The 12,500-nt window shown below is 45.4% G+C and overlaps 1 protein-coding gene across 3 annotated transcripts in view; it reads right to left on the bottom strand.

Moving 5' to 3' along the window:
* The window catches only part of HUNK (hormonally up-regulated Neu-associated kinase), a 114,796-nt gene that overhangs the window by 67,836 nt on the left and 34,460 nt on the right, over positions 1 to 12,500 (bottom strand). The window contains exon 1 of one of the 3 annotated variants that reach the window (XM_056559499.1): positions 7,822 to 7,935. The exons of the other annotated variants lie outside the window; for them this stretch is intronic. The gene's annotated coding sequence lies outside the window, so the exon portion shown is untranslated. Of the gene's footprint in view, positions 1 to 7,821; positions 7,936 to 12,500 lie in introns of those variants that run through there. 3 annotated transcript variants of the gene reach the window in all.

Below are 12,500 nucleotides of genomic sequence, written 5' to 3' on the forward strand. Positions count from 1 at the left end.
TTCCAGAGGAAGTTCTTTTCTTTTAGAATTTCTTTTCTGTCTGACCACAGTGCTCTTTGCTGACACCTCTGTCCATTTTAGGAACTGTCAAGAGTAGGAGCAAATCCCCATAGCAAACCTCTCCTGCTCTGGACATTTCCTAAAATGGACAGAGGTGTCAAAAAGAAAAGAACTTCCTGTGGAGCATATATCAGCTGATTTTTAAATAGAAATAACCTACAAATCTGTTTAACTTTCTGGCTCCAGTTGATTGATTAAAAAAAAAGAAAAAAATGTTTTCCAGGGGAGTACCCCTTTAACTGCCCAGGCAGGTGCAGAGAATAGTTAGTATGGGGGGAGGGGGGGGGGGTAAGATATTAGAATGACATATGAGGGACGGATGTGAGGTAAAATATGAGGATAGGATATGAGAGTTTGAAATATCATGGGTTGAACTTGATACAGCCATGGGAAAGAGGACCTGTCTTCCTCTATAGTGCCAGCCATTCTGGGCAATACAAAATGGCAGCCATGCCAGTTGATTTCTAATAGGTAGCTAAAGGGGAAGATAGGGGGAACCTATTCCTTCAGGCCTCCCCATATATATGCACACTCAGCCTAGTGTGCACATGTTCTAAAAAGGCTCCTGTCAGAACACAACATTGGACAATATTGGGACGGCACCATGGTAGGATCATTCTGGCTAAATTGTCAAGCTTGGATCACATTCGTTTAGTGCGTTTGGTACCTTAACAAAAGACACAATGTAGAGCAATGTGGGGTTAAAATGGATCTTGTCAATACACTAGAAAGTTTTAACACGTGGACCAGAGTGTTGGAAATGGTTTGGATCTCATGGGACCTTCGGGCCACTCTGTTCAATTCCGTGTACTGTGCATGTCTCTTATGGGGCTAAATGGTGCGTGTCCAAAACATTGGTTCCTGTTAATGGTTACAGAAGATAGGAATCCATTATACTCATTATGAAGATGACTTCTGTTAATGGTTTACTAACAGCATCCATGTGGCTGTAGGGGGTGTAGAGGTAGCAGTCGCTGTATTATAAATGGTGAACGATTAGTTGGGGGTCCTGTTTAGGATTTACTATTGGGCTCAATAGCTTCAAATAAACAAAAAGAAAAACTAAATCTGTGGGATGGCTGGTACGGCCAGGACTGTAGACTAGGCTTTTCTTCACGGGGGGGGGCAAACATTCAGGTTACTACCCTAGCCCTGGAAATAGCAGAGAGGCTTGTTGGTTCAGACCACACCCTAACAGCCCCTGGGAAAATGCCTCATTAGCCCCCTTAGGTCCACCCCACCCCCAAGACAGTATGCCTGCCCATTTTTGGCACTGGTTTGAACATTCGCCTTCTTGCCTGAAGCTGTTTCTTAGTAATATCTGTTGTTCTCCCAGATGGCTAAGAAGCCTACTCAAAGGGTTTACCTGGGGAATAAAACGTATCCTCTATACGCAGGATGGGGGATAAGAGTCTGCTTATGGAGGGTCCAATCGCTGGGACCCCCACGATCTCCAGAATGGGGTTCGTCTCCTACGTGAGAGTGCTCCAGCCCCCACCCTCCAAGAACTGGTCTCGGAAGTAACGGCCACTCTGCCAATCACTGGGGCCTCATTCTGGAGATTGTGGGGGTCCCAGAGATTGGACCCCTCGCAATCTGACACTTATTCTCTATCCCGTGTTTAGGGGATAATTTTTAATTCCTCAGTCAAACTCTTTTTGCATGACAATCTGACCATTTAGAAGGATAAAGGTCCCTTATGAGTCTCCCCCTGATGGCAGATGTGGAAAGGTCATTGGCTGCTGCCAGGAGGTGTCTGGCAGTGCCTTTCTTTCACCTCACTCACAACACATAACCACACACCGCCAAGCTGAGATATTTTGTTTATTACAATTTTACCATAGAAAGGAGGATGATAACATGAAGGGGCAAAGACTGCAGAGTGAAATTCATGACACTGCTCCTCTATAATTACCGTGTAAATACCAAAGTGACAGATGTCTTGTGAGGAGTCTGCTGCTCCCTACAGGACGGAGCTGGAAAGGCTTTTTTTGTCTTTGTCATTTGCATTTTATTCTCAACTTGGTGATTACCATTGATTTGCATTATGTGTATTTATGCTGATGAGGGATCCAACACAATGGCTTGGTGTGGCTGGATGTAGCTATTGACTTCCATGATAATTAGGTCACTTGAACAATACATACATATATGTTTGCTTTCCATTAACCTAATAAAGCTGCCCGACTACCAGCTCTGTTGTGTTAATATGAACTTTGAACTTTATCTCAGCCATAGACATCGGATTTTATGCAACTTTGATTGAATCCCCTTAGTCTACAGGTAGCCATATGCATACGATAGCTATTGGTTGAATCTCTCGCTCCATGACTATACCACCATAAACATGAATGGTGGCTCAGCTAAAAGCTATCCCTCCAGAACCTTCCATACCCCCTTAAGGACCAGACCAATTTTATTTTTGTATTTTCATTTTTTCCTCCTCGCCTTCTAAAAATCATAACTCTCTAATATTTCCATCCACAGACCCATATGAGAGCTTGTTTTTTGCGTCACCAATTGTACTTTGTAATGACATCACTTATTTTACCATAAAATGTATGGCGCAACCAAACAAATATTATTTATGTGGGAAAATTGAAAAGAAAACCGCAATTTCGAAAAATTTTGGAAGGTTTTGTTTTCACGCTGTACACTTTCCGGTAAAAATGACATGTTTTCTTTATTCTGCGGGTCAATACGATTAAAATGATACCCATGATTATATTCTTTTTTATAATTGTATCGCTTAAAAAAAAATCTCAAAACATTTTAATAAAATTAGTATGTTTGAAATTGCCCTATTTTGACCACCTATAACTTTCTCATTTTTCCGTATATGGGGCAATATGAGGGCTCATTTTTTGCGCCATGATCTTTAGATTTTATCAGTATCACTTTTGCTTAGGTTTTACTTTTTATAAATTTTTTTATAAATTTTTTTTGGAATAAAATTTGACAAAAAAGCAGCAATTTTGGACTTTTTTTTTTATTTTTTTACGTTTACGCCGTTCACCGTACGGTATAATTAACAATACAGTTTAATAGTTCAGACTTTTACGCACGTGGGGATACCAAATATGTGTATTCATTATTTTTTAACACTTTTTTGGGGGTAAAATTGGAAAAACGGACGTTTTACTTTTTTATTGGGGGAGGGGATTTTTCACATTTTTTTACTTTTTTATTTTACATATTTTAACTTTTTTTTTTTTTTACACTTTTTATGTCCCCATAGGGGACTATTCATTGCAATCAGTTGATTGCTAATACTGTGCAGTGCTATGTATAGGACACAGCACTGCTCAGTATTATCGGTGATCTTCTGCTCTGGTCTGCTCGATCTCAGACCAGAGCAGAAGACCCCGGGAGACGGCCGGAGCAAGGTGAAGGGACCTCCGGCCGCCATGCTGGATGATCGGATCCCCGCGGCAGCACTGCGGGCGATCCGATCATCCGTGCAAAGTACTGGACTGCCGTAGATGCCGTGATCTGTATTGATCACGGCATCGGAGGGGTTAATGGTGGACATCCGCGCAATCGCAGATGTCCGCCATTAAAGGCGGGTCCCTGGCTGCTGATAGCAGCCGAGACCTGCTGGGCATGATGCGAGCAAATGTACGTCATGGTGCGCTAAGTACCACGTCACCATGACGTACATTTACGTCCATTGTCGTTAAGGGGATACACATGAACTTTCAGCTTGGCCGAGCATTCATGTGTTCTGCATAGAGAGATAGGGTATAAGCCACTGCTAAAAGCTACAGGGGTGTAGCTATAGAGGTAGCAGAGGTAGCAGTCGCACTGGGGCCCTGGTGCCTAAGGGGGCCCCAGAGCACATCTTCCCCATAAGAGACCAGTATTATAATTGGCAAATGGGGCCCTGTTGCAGATTTTGCCTCGGAGCCCAGAAGCTACAAGCTACGCCTCTGCTTGGGGATTCATGCTCATCTGCTGAGACCTCACAAGGCTTAATCAATCTTGTGGTTCAGTGAACAACCCTTTAAAGGGGTACTCCAGGAAAGTCAACTTATCCCCTACTCACAATATGGAATCTCATGAAATCTCCTGTACGGGGCCCAGCAACTAATCATCTTGGGAGCAGAGCGGGCCACAACCTCAGGGACAAACAAGAGTGAGGACCTGCTCAACCAATCGCTGGCTGAGACAGAAATCTCGTCACTTCTGGTGATTTGCTAAGTGGGCCATCATTCTCCGAGGGTTTGTCTCTGAGCATGGGGTCCTGGAGCACTCTGAGGACAGGTGAGCTGCCGGGTCCCGTACAGGAGATCGTGGGGGTCCCAGTGGTCGGACTCCTCGCGATCAGACACTTATCTCCTGTCCTGTGGATAAGGGAAATGTTAAGTTCCCTGGAGTACCACTTTAATGGCAATGATGGGTAACTTGAAATTTGTTCCAGCCCTGCAGGAACAACCCTTTACCATAATGGGAGCGATTCCAGTATAAACAAGGAAATTATTATATTAGGGAATAACTGCTGGAGCAGATCTAAGTAGGAAGCGTCACATGGACTTAGCACGGGGGACTAGCAACATAAGTGAGGCATGAAACACTCAGTCCTTCAGTATTGTAAAGAAGTCCCAGTTGACCGGTTGGTTGCATTATGAATCATGTCATATCCATTTGGCAGCATCTTAGCAGTGGATGACACTACATTATAAACTGATCCCAGGAATTCCGTTTCATGCTTATGATTTTCTTATTAAGCTACAGATTGCGTAAAGTGTCCTGCTAAAATATATACCTTCAGGCTGCCTGTTTCCACCACCCGAGCTCATACAAACATCACTTACAATTAAATAGCGTCGCCATTACCATTAGAAAAAAGTTGCCTTGTACAAACAGTAGGGTGCGGGGACCTGTTGATTGATTCACGGGAGGGGAATGAAATTCCCAAAACACACCCATCACATCATAAACCCTGAACATGTGTGCTAACAAATAGCCTGCTATTGCGAAAAGAAGGATGTTCTAGGTTCTATGCATGCTAAGTGCAGGAGACGAGATACATCTGGCTTGTGCCAAGTCAAAAGAATTGAGCAAATGCTGTAACCACATAAGGTCATCAAGGTTTCACTGTATGGTCTGCATGCAGATCAACTGAACAACTGAATGCGCACGCTTCAATAACATAGGAAAACATGACGGAAAACCGGGCATCTGGATGCAACATGGGAGTTTCCAGATTTGCATCACTGCTTTTCTTAAGTGACTTTCGGTTTAGTTCATTTGAACTTGCCGTATGTGGATATTAAAGGGGTAGCAGTATACAAGGCCCAAATTAAAGGACTGTTATTAGATTGTATTGAGTTTGCTTGACGAGCTCCTTATTATTGAAGCCTCCATTACTTCGTATATTAACTCATAATCACTTCTAAAGCAAATACAGTGGCTGTCTCACCATACACATGAATACTTGACTTGGTCAAGAGTTTATGTGTTCATGTTAGAGAGGGGAGTAAGCCGCTGCCAGATTTCCCTGGTGGCAGTTAATCTACCCGAGAACAAAAGAGTCAGGCAGTTGAAATCCAACATGGCCGATTCTTCTCTCCCCAACATCTTCTGTTGCAGTCAGGTGGCCCCTTATACTGTACATAAGATAGTCAAACAGTCTGGGGGGGGGGGGGGGTTTGGCCAACATGTGTATGGTCAGCTTCAATATATTGCCTTGCTAATTTCACTGTAAAATAAGACTTTAGCCTGAATATATGCTGATTTCAGCAGGATCCTCCAACCAACTAAAGTGTTGGGTCATAGGTTTTCCAAACATTCATGAAGCTAACAGTTACATTTCCTGACAACACCATACACATGCATGCTCTACTTTGTTGAGCGTATATGTATTCTTAGTAATAATAGGGGAGAAGGCCACCACCAGGCAAAGATGGTTTATCTCTCTGAGAACAAAAGGATTGGGCATGATGAAATCAAACATGATCAACCACTCTTTCTCCTGACATGTGAGGTTGGGATGTGAGGACTGGATATGAGGATGGGATATGATGGCAGATTATGAGGATGGGATATGTGGTCAGGATATAAGGTCGGGATATGAAGAGGGGATATGAGGATGGAATATGAGGAGGTGATATGAGGTCAGGATATGAAGAGTGGATATGAGGATGGGCTATGGGGAGGTGATATGCGGATGGGATATGTGGTCAGGATATGATGGCAGGATATGAGGACGGGATATGAGGACAGGAAATGAGGATGGAATATGAGGACGGGATATGAGGACGGGATGTGAGGTCAGGATATGATGGCAGGATATGAGGACGGGATATGAGGATGTAATATGAGGACGGGATATGAGTATGGGATGTGAGGTCAGGATATGAGGTCGGGATATGAAGAGGGGATATGAGGATGGGATATAAGGATGGAAGATGAGGACGGGATGTGAGGTCAGGATATGAAGAGTGGATATGAGGATGGGCTATGAGGAGGTGATATGAGGATGGGATATGTGGTCAGGATATGATGGCAGGATATGAGGACAGGATATGAATATGGGATGTGAGGTCAGGATATGAGGTCGGGATATGAAGTGGGTATATGAGGATGGGATATGAGGACAGGATATAAGGAAGGGATATGAGGATGGGATATGAGGATGGGCTATAGGGATGGAATATGAGGACGGGATGTGAGGACGGGATATGAGGATGGGACATGAAGAGGGGATATGAGGATGGGATATAAGGGCAGAATATACGTATGGAAAATGAGCACAAGATATGAGGTCGGGATATGAGGATAGGAGATAAGGAAGGAATATGGGAACAAGAAATAAGGTCAGGAAATGAGGACAGGATAGGAGGATGGGACATGAGGTCTGGATACAAGAACTGGATATAAAGAATGGATATGAAGACAAGAGCATTATTGTTGCTTTTCCTCTCCCATAAAGTTAAGGTAGGAATAGCCTTTTTCCATTGGATCCCTAAAGTGCATGTAACAAACTATTATCTGTGACAGTGTTTTCCCACCAGGATGCCTACAGCAGTTGCAAAACTACAACTCCCAGCATGGGAAACACTAGCATAGAGGAAGGCACGATTGATAGCCCAGAGCCATATGACTCATTTAGGCAAGGCTTTCCTTCTCCCTTCACAGTTTGTCTATGCTCCAAAAAAATAAATAAAAAAAAAGCAAAAAACTAACTTTGCAATGTTTGCTCAGTTTCCACTGAACGCGCACTGCAAATACATTATATATGAGTAACTACTGTATGTATGAAATCTCATGATAGCTGAAGCTTTACATTACAAGTCACAGCAATGGTTTAGCATTCCTCCTCCCTGACCCATCCCGTCAAGGGACAAGCCATGTGTTACAAGCTTGGGGTCGGAGGTGGATTCATTCCAAGAAGGCCAGCCAGCTAGATACAGTATATAATGCATGTGTATGTCCAGAGCTCAGGGGGGGGGGCATGTGCATGGATCTTATCTACCGCTCTACCATCATCTACCCTACCCCGAAAATAAGCCCTAGCTGGATTATCGGGGTGGGCTGCAATATAAGCCCTACCCCGAAAATAAGACCTAGGCCAGTTGTCTGCAATCTGCGGACCTCCAGATGTTGCAAAACTACAACTCCCAGCATGCCCGGACAGCCAACGGCTGTCCGGGCATGCTGGGAGTTGTAGTTTTGCAAAATCTGGAGGTGCGCAGGTTGAAGACCACTGATCTAGGCAATGCCCGGGCTGCAAATATTAAAAAACAAACTTTAACTTACCTTAGTCCTCCGTTCCCCCGTTGCTAAGGAACCGGCCTCACTGTTCTCCGCTGTTCTTTCGCCTCTGCCGATGATAGGCTGAGCACATTGTCATGTAAGGAGCCGGCAAGCTTCTTACATGACAGTTGGCTCAACCAATCAGCGGCCGAGGCGGGACATCGCTGCGGCCGGTGATAGGCTGAAGGCTCTGAGATGTCCCAACACCAGGAAGCAGCAAGAAGAGCGGAGAACAGTGAGGCCGGTTCCTTAGCAACGGGGGAACGGAGGACTAAGGTAAGTTAAAGTTTGTTTTTTAATATTTGCAGCCCGGGCACAGGAATACTTACCTGCTCTTTTGGCGCAAAGGCATTGGCCAGTGTTTAGAAGTATAGAGGTGTGTGCTACATAAAAAACATTCAGGTGTATACGTGGGACCTTCATGCTCAAGCTACTTTACAAGTACAGCGCAGCGGCTGATAATTATTTGGCAGGGGGGGGGAAGAGAAGCTGCGCTTGCGGGTGACATACGGTACGATTAGCCCCCCCATGTGGGGTGCAGCACTGGGCTGATAAACCGGCGGGGGGGGGGGGGGTGGGTGGGTAATGTTGGGGGGCAGAGCTGCGCCCATCATATGTAAATAAATAAGCCCTACCCTGAAAATAAGCCCTAGTGTGTTTTTGGTGACTAAAATTAATATAAGACCCAGTCTTATTTTCGGAGAAACACGGTAGTAATTGCAGTAAATCTCAGTAGAACACAAAAAGCTATCAAATAAATCTTGTGCAAGTCCAGTGCTTTATCAATGTGTGTTTAGCTACAAAAGTTTTTTAAACTAACTTACCAGCCTCAAGTTAAGTGTACGTGCGCCTAATTTATCAGAAGTTGCACGCGGTGTGGGAATTTTTTTATTCTGTGATGTTGTTGTCAGCAAGTTATGTAAGTGAAAAGATTGCTGGTATTGGTGAAAAGTCACGACTCCGCCCCTGTGTGACATCACGCCCCGCCCCCTCAATGCAAGTCTATGGGAGGGGGCGTGACGGCTGTGAACACTATAAGCCACCCCTCTGGATGAAAGAATAACAAAAGAAAGAAAGAATAAAGAATGAAAGAATAAAAAAAAACTAAGACTAAAACTTAATTTTTTAAAAACTTTTTTTTTTTTACAAAAACTGCATTTTGGGACTGCAAAATAACAGGACAATTGGAAACGTAGAAAAGCAGAGCTAACAGTTCATGACACTAACAGAGGTGTCAGTAATGAGCAATGTGGTCAGACTGGAAAGAACTACACAACTTCTTCTGTAGCATACAGCAGCTGATAAGTACTAGAAGGGTTAGAATGTTTACATAGAAGTAATTTACAAATCTGTATTACTTTCTGGCAACTGTTGATTAAAAATTTAGTTTTATACTTCAGAGTATCCCTTTAAAGGGGTACCCCACTGGCCAACGTTCGGAAGTGAATGTTCCGAACGCTGTTTTCGTGCTGTGGGGGTCGGCCACGCCCCTTGTGATGTCATGGCCACACCCCCTCAATGCAAGTCTACGGGAGGGGGCGTGACTTCAAAATAACAGGACAATTGGAAACCTAGCCCTTCAGGGGTTGTCTAGGAATAGAAAAGGAGTATCCCTTTAAAGGGGTACTCCACTGGCCAACGTTCGGAAGTGAATGTTCAGAACGCTGTTTTCGCGATGTGGGGATTGGCCACGCCCATTGTGACATCATGGCCACACCCCCTCAATGCAAGTCTATGGGAGGGGGCGTGACGACAGTCACGCCCCCTCCCATTGACTTGCATTGAGGGGGCACCCCTTGAATATGATATGTTATCTGCATTTGTTGGCACTTGGGTTGGATTTGTTGCCAATCATAAAATCGCATACACATGCAATGCCATGTGATCTCATCGTCTAGTACTACGTACGATATCATGTGATTTCACAATGTAGTATATAGCATGCGGCATGCAAGATGAGCCCTGACCTATAGAGAAGTGCTCTGTTTGATAGACGTCTTCCTGTATACTCCCTCACAACCCCTTTGACCCCTTCTACCCAGCATGCCTAGTAACAGGTCCAGGTCTGTTCTTTCTCCAAAACGTTCTGCGCTTGTCGATCTGGTTATTACTGTCATTATGTTTGTTCTCGAGGCTGGTACAACTCACCTCACGTGCACCACCTGTAATAGCAGAGTGCACCGATGTCACCTATGCTGCCAATTCGAACTTTTATTTTTGTACCAAAAAAAAATACAAAATCTACAGATAAAAAGCTGTATGTGTGCGGCCTCAGATGTGCCTTATTACAGACACTTCGCTCGCACCTAGAAGAATGTGATCACACATACAACACAATCGCTGACAGTACAGAATTCTGGTTCTCATAGAATGTGTTATAGACAACATCCCTTAAAGACACAGAGGAGGAATTATATTCCCTATAAGTGTGAGCTTACATTCTCTATGTATGGGACTTGTGTAATATGTGTATATACTCGAGTATAAGCCAAGTTTTTCTGCACCATTTTTCGTGCCGAAAATGTCCCCCTCGGCTTATACTCCAGTGATGGGGAAAAAAAATAAAATAAATCGCAGGAATATGGGTGGGGGGGCTGGGGACAGGGGCGAGGTGATGGGCCGGGCTGTCCATCGTCGCCCATCTATGCGGCAGGGATCGTCCAACTTCCAGTGAGGAGGGTGAGCCGCTCCGGGCCATCCATCTTGACCAGGAGGCCCTGTTCTCCGCTCCGGGACGGCCCTGGACTAGTGACGCTGCCGTGCAGGGACCGTCTGACTTCCAGTGGGGAGTGTGAGCCGTTCTGGGCCATCCATCTTGACCAGGAGGCCGTCTTCTCTGTTCCGGGCTGGCCCTGGACAAGTGACGCAGCATTGACGCCGCCGTGCAGGGACGTCCGTGCGCAGCAGACGTCCGTGATGTCAGGGGCGTCCCTACGAGGCGGCGTCAATGCAGAGTCACTAGTCCGGGGCCAGCCAGCAGCGGAGAAGAGGGCATCTCGGTCAAGATGGATTGCCCGAATTGGCTCACCCTCCCCACTAGAAGTCGGACAGTCCCTGCAGCGACGTTGGACGGCTGCTAGGGAAGAGACGACAGAGCTGCAACTGGGGAGGTGAGTAGAGAACAAGAGAGGGCGGTCTGGATGATGACAGGGGGGTATGAGGGGGATCTGGATAATGATATGGGGGGCAAGGGGGATCTGTATGATGGGGGGAAGATGGAGTCTGGATGATGACAGGAGGGATGAGGGGGGTCTGGATAATGACAGTGGGAGTTGGGATGATGACAGAGGAGGGCGGGATGATGACCGGAGGGGGGGATGATGTGTTTCCCACCCTAGGCTTATACTCAAGTCAATAGGTTCTCCTGGGTTTTTAGGGTGAAATTAGGGGCCTCGGCTTGTATTCGGAACGGCTAATACTCGAGTATATACGGTAATTCCCTTACATATGGTGTTATCATTATTTAGATAGGATGCATGTAAGGTCATTACAGTTAAATGGGCCGTGTCATAAAAACTAAACAAAAAATCATTTGATATGTCATAGAGAGTGTTCAGACCCTTAGGTTATGTTCACACGCCAGAATCTCTGTGCAGACATTCCGGACACTGCGGGGCACCGGCATAATATGCATGCGTCAGGACTGCAAAGGAAGGCGCCGTCTCATAGATGACTATGCATTCCGTTCAGACTCCGCAGAAAGAAAGAATGTTCATTCTTTGTGCCGACACGGAAAATTGAATTTCTGTGCCGGAAATATCTGGCAAGGAAAATCCCACCGTGTGCACAGAGCAGCAGAATCCCATTAAATTCAATGGGACTCTGCTGCAGCGGAATTTCCATGCCAAACTCCAATGTGGAATCCAGCATGGAAATTCTGACGTGTGAACATGGCCTGACTGAAGACGAGAACAAGCCAGGAGAAGAGTAAGCGTAGCATGTTTTCTCCCGGCTCTGTGTCAAGGGACCTGAGTGGACTCATAATGTAAGTGTATGGGGCGAAGCGGTGAGAGGAGGGCATGCTTCTCTCCCCGCTTGTTCTTGTCATTGGTTGAGGTCTCAACACTCAGAACAGACCCCAACTGATAAAAACTTTTGACATGTTCCTAGCACGTGAAAAGTTTTGTGTTTTATTTTTACAGCGTGCGGAATTGTGCGTCGGCATTCCGCGGTGTGAAACTTTGCATTGGTGTGAATGGGTGGGTCTTCCACTGACTCGTTTACACTGCAGCATTTCAGCGGCTGAGAATTCCGCCACTGAAATTCATCCTCTGAAAGAATTAACATGGATGGAACATGGAGGGTTGCATTGGAGGGATGGAGGAGGGATTGGGAGACGTGGCTGAACAAACATTTAGACAACAGCCATCGTATTTGTATGGCATGGTGTACGGCCATCTTTAGCCCGTGTCTTATATCATGTAATGTTCTCTGCTTAGGGGCCCAGAGGTGTCTCAGCCCCAGCCCTACCCAGGTACCGTATTTTTCGCCCTATAGGACGCTCCGGCATATAAGACGCACCCAATTTTAAATGAGGAAAATCTAGAATACAAAGTAAAGTATAGGTCACAGTGATCTTCAACCAGCGGACCTCCAGATGTTGCAAAACTACAACTCCCAGCATGCCCGGACAGCTGTTGGCTGTCCGGGAATGCCAGGAGTTGTAGTTTTGCAACATCTGG

The sequence above is a fragment of the Hyla sarda genome, chromosome 2 (genome assembly GCF_029499605.1).
Source record: "Hyla sarda isolate aHylSar1 chromosome 2, aHylSar1.hap1, whole genome shotgun sequence".
Taxonomy (NCBI): domain Eukaryota; kingdom Metazoa; phylum Chordata; class Amphibia; order Anura; family Hylidae; genus Hyla; species Hyla sarda.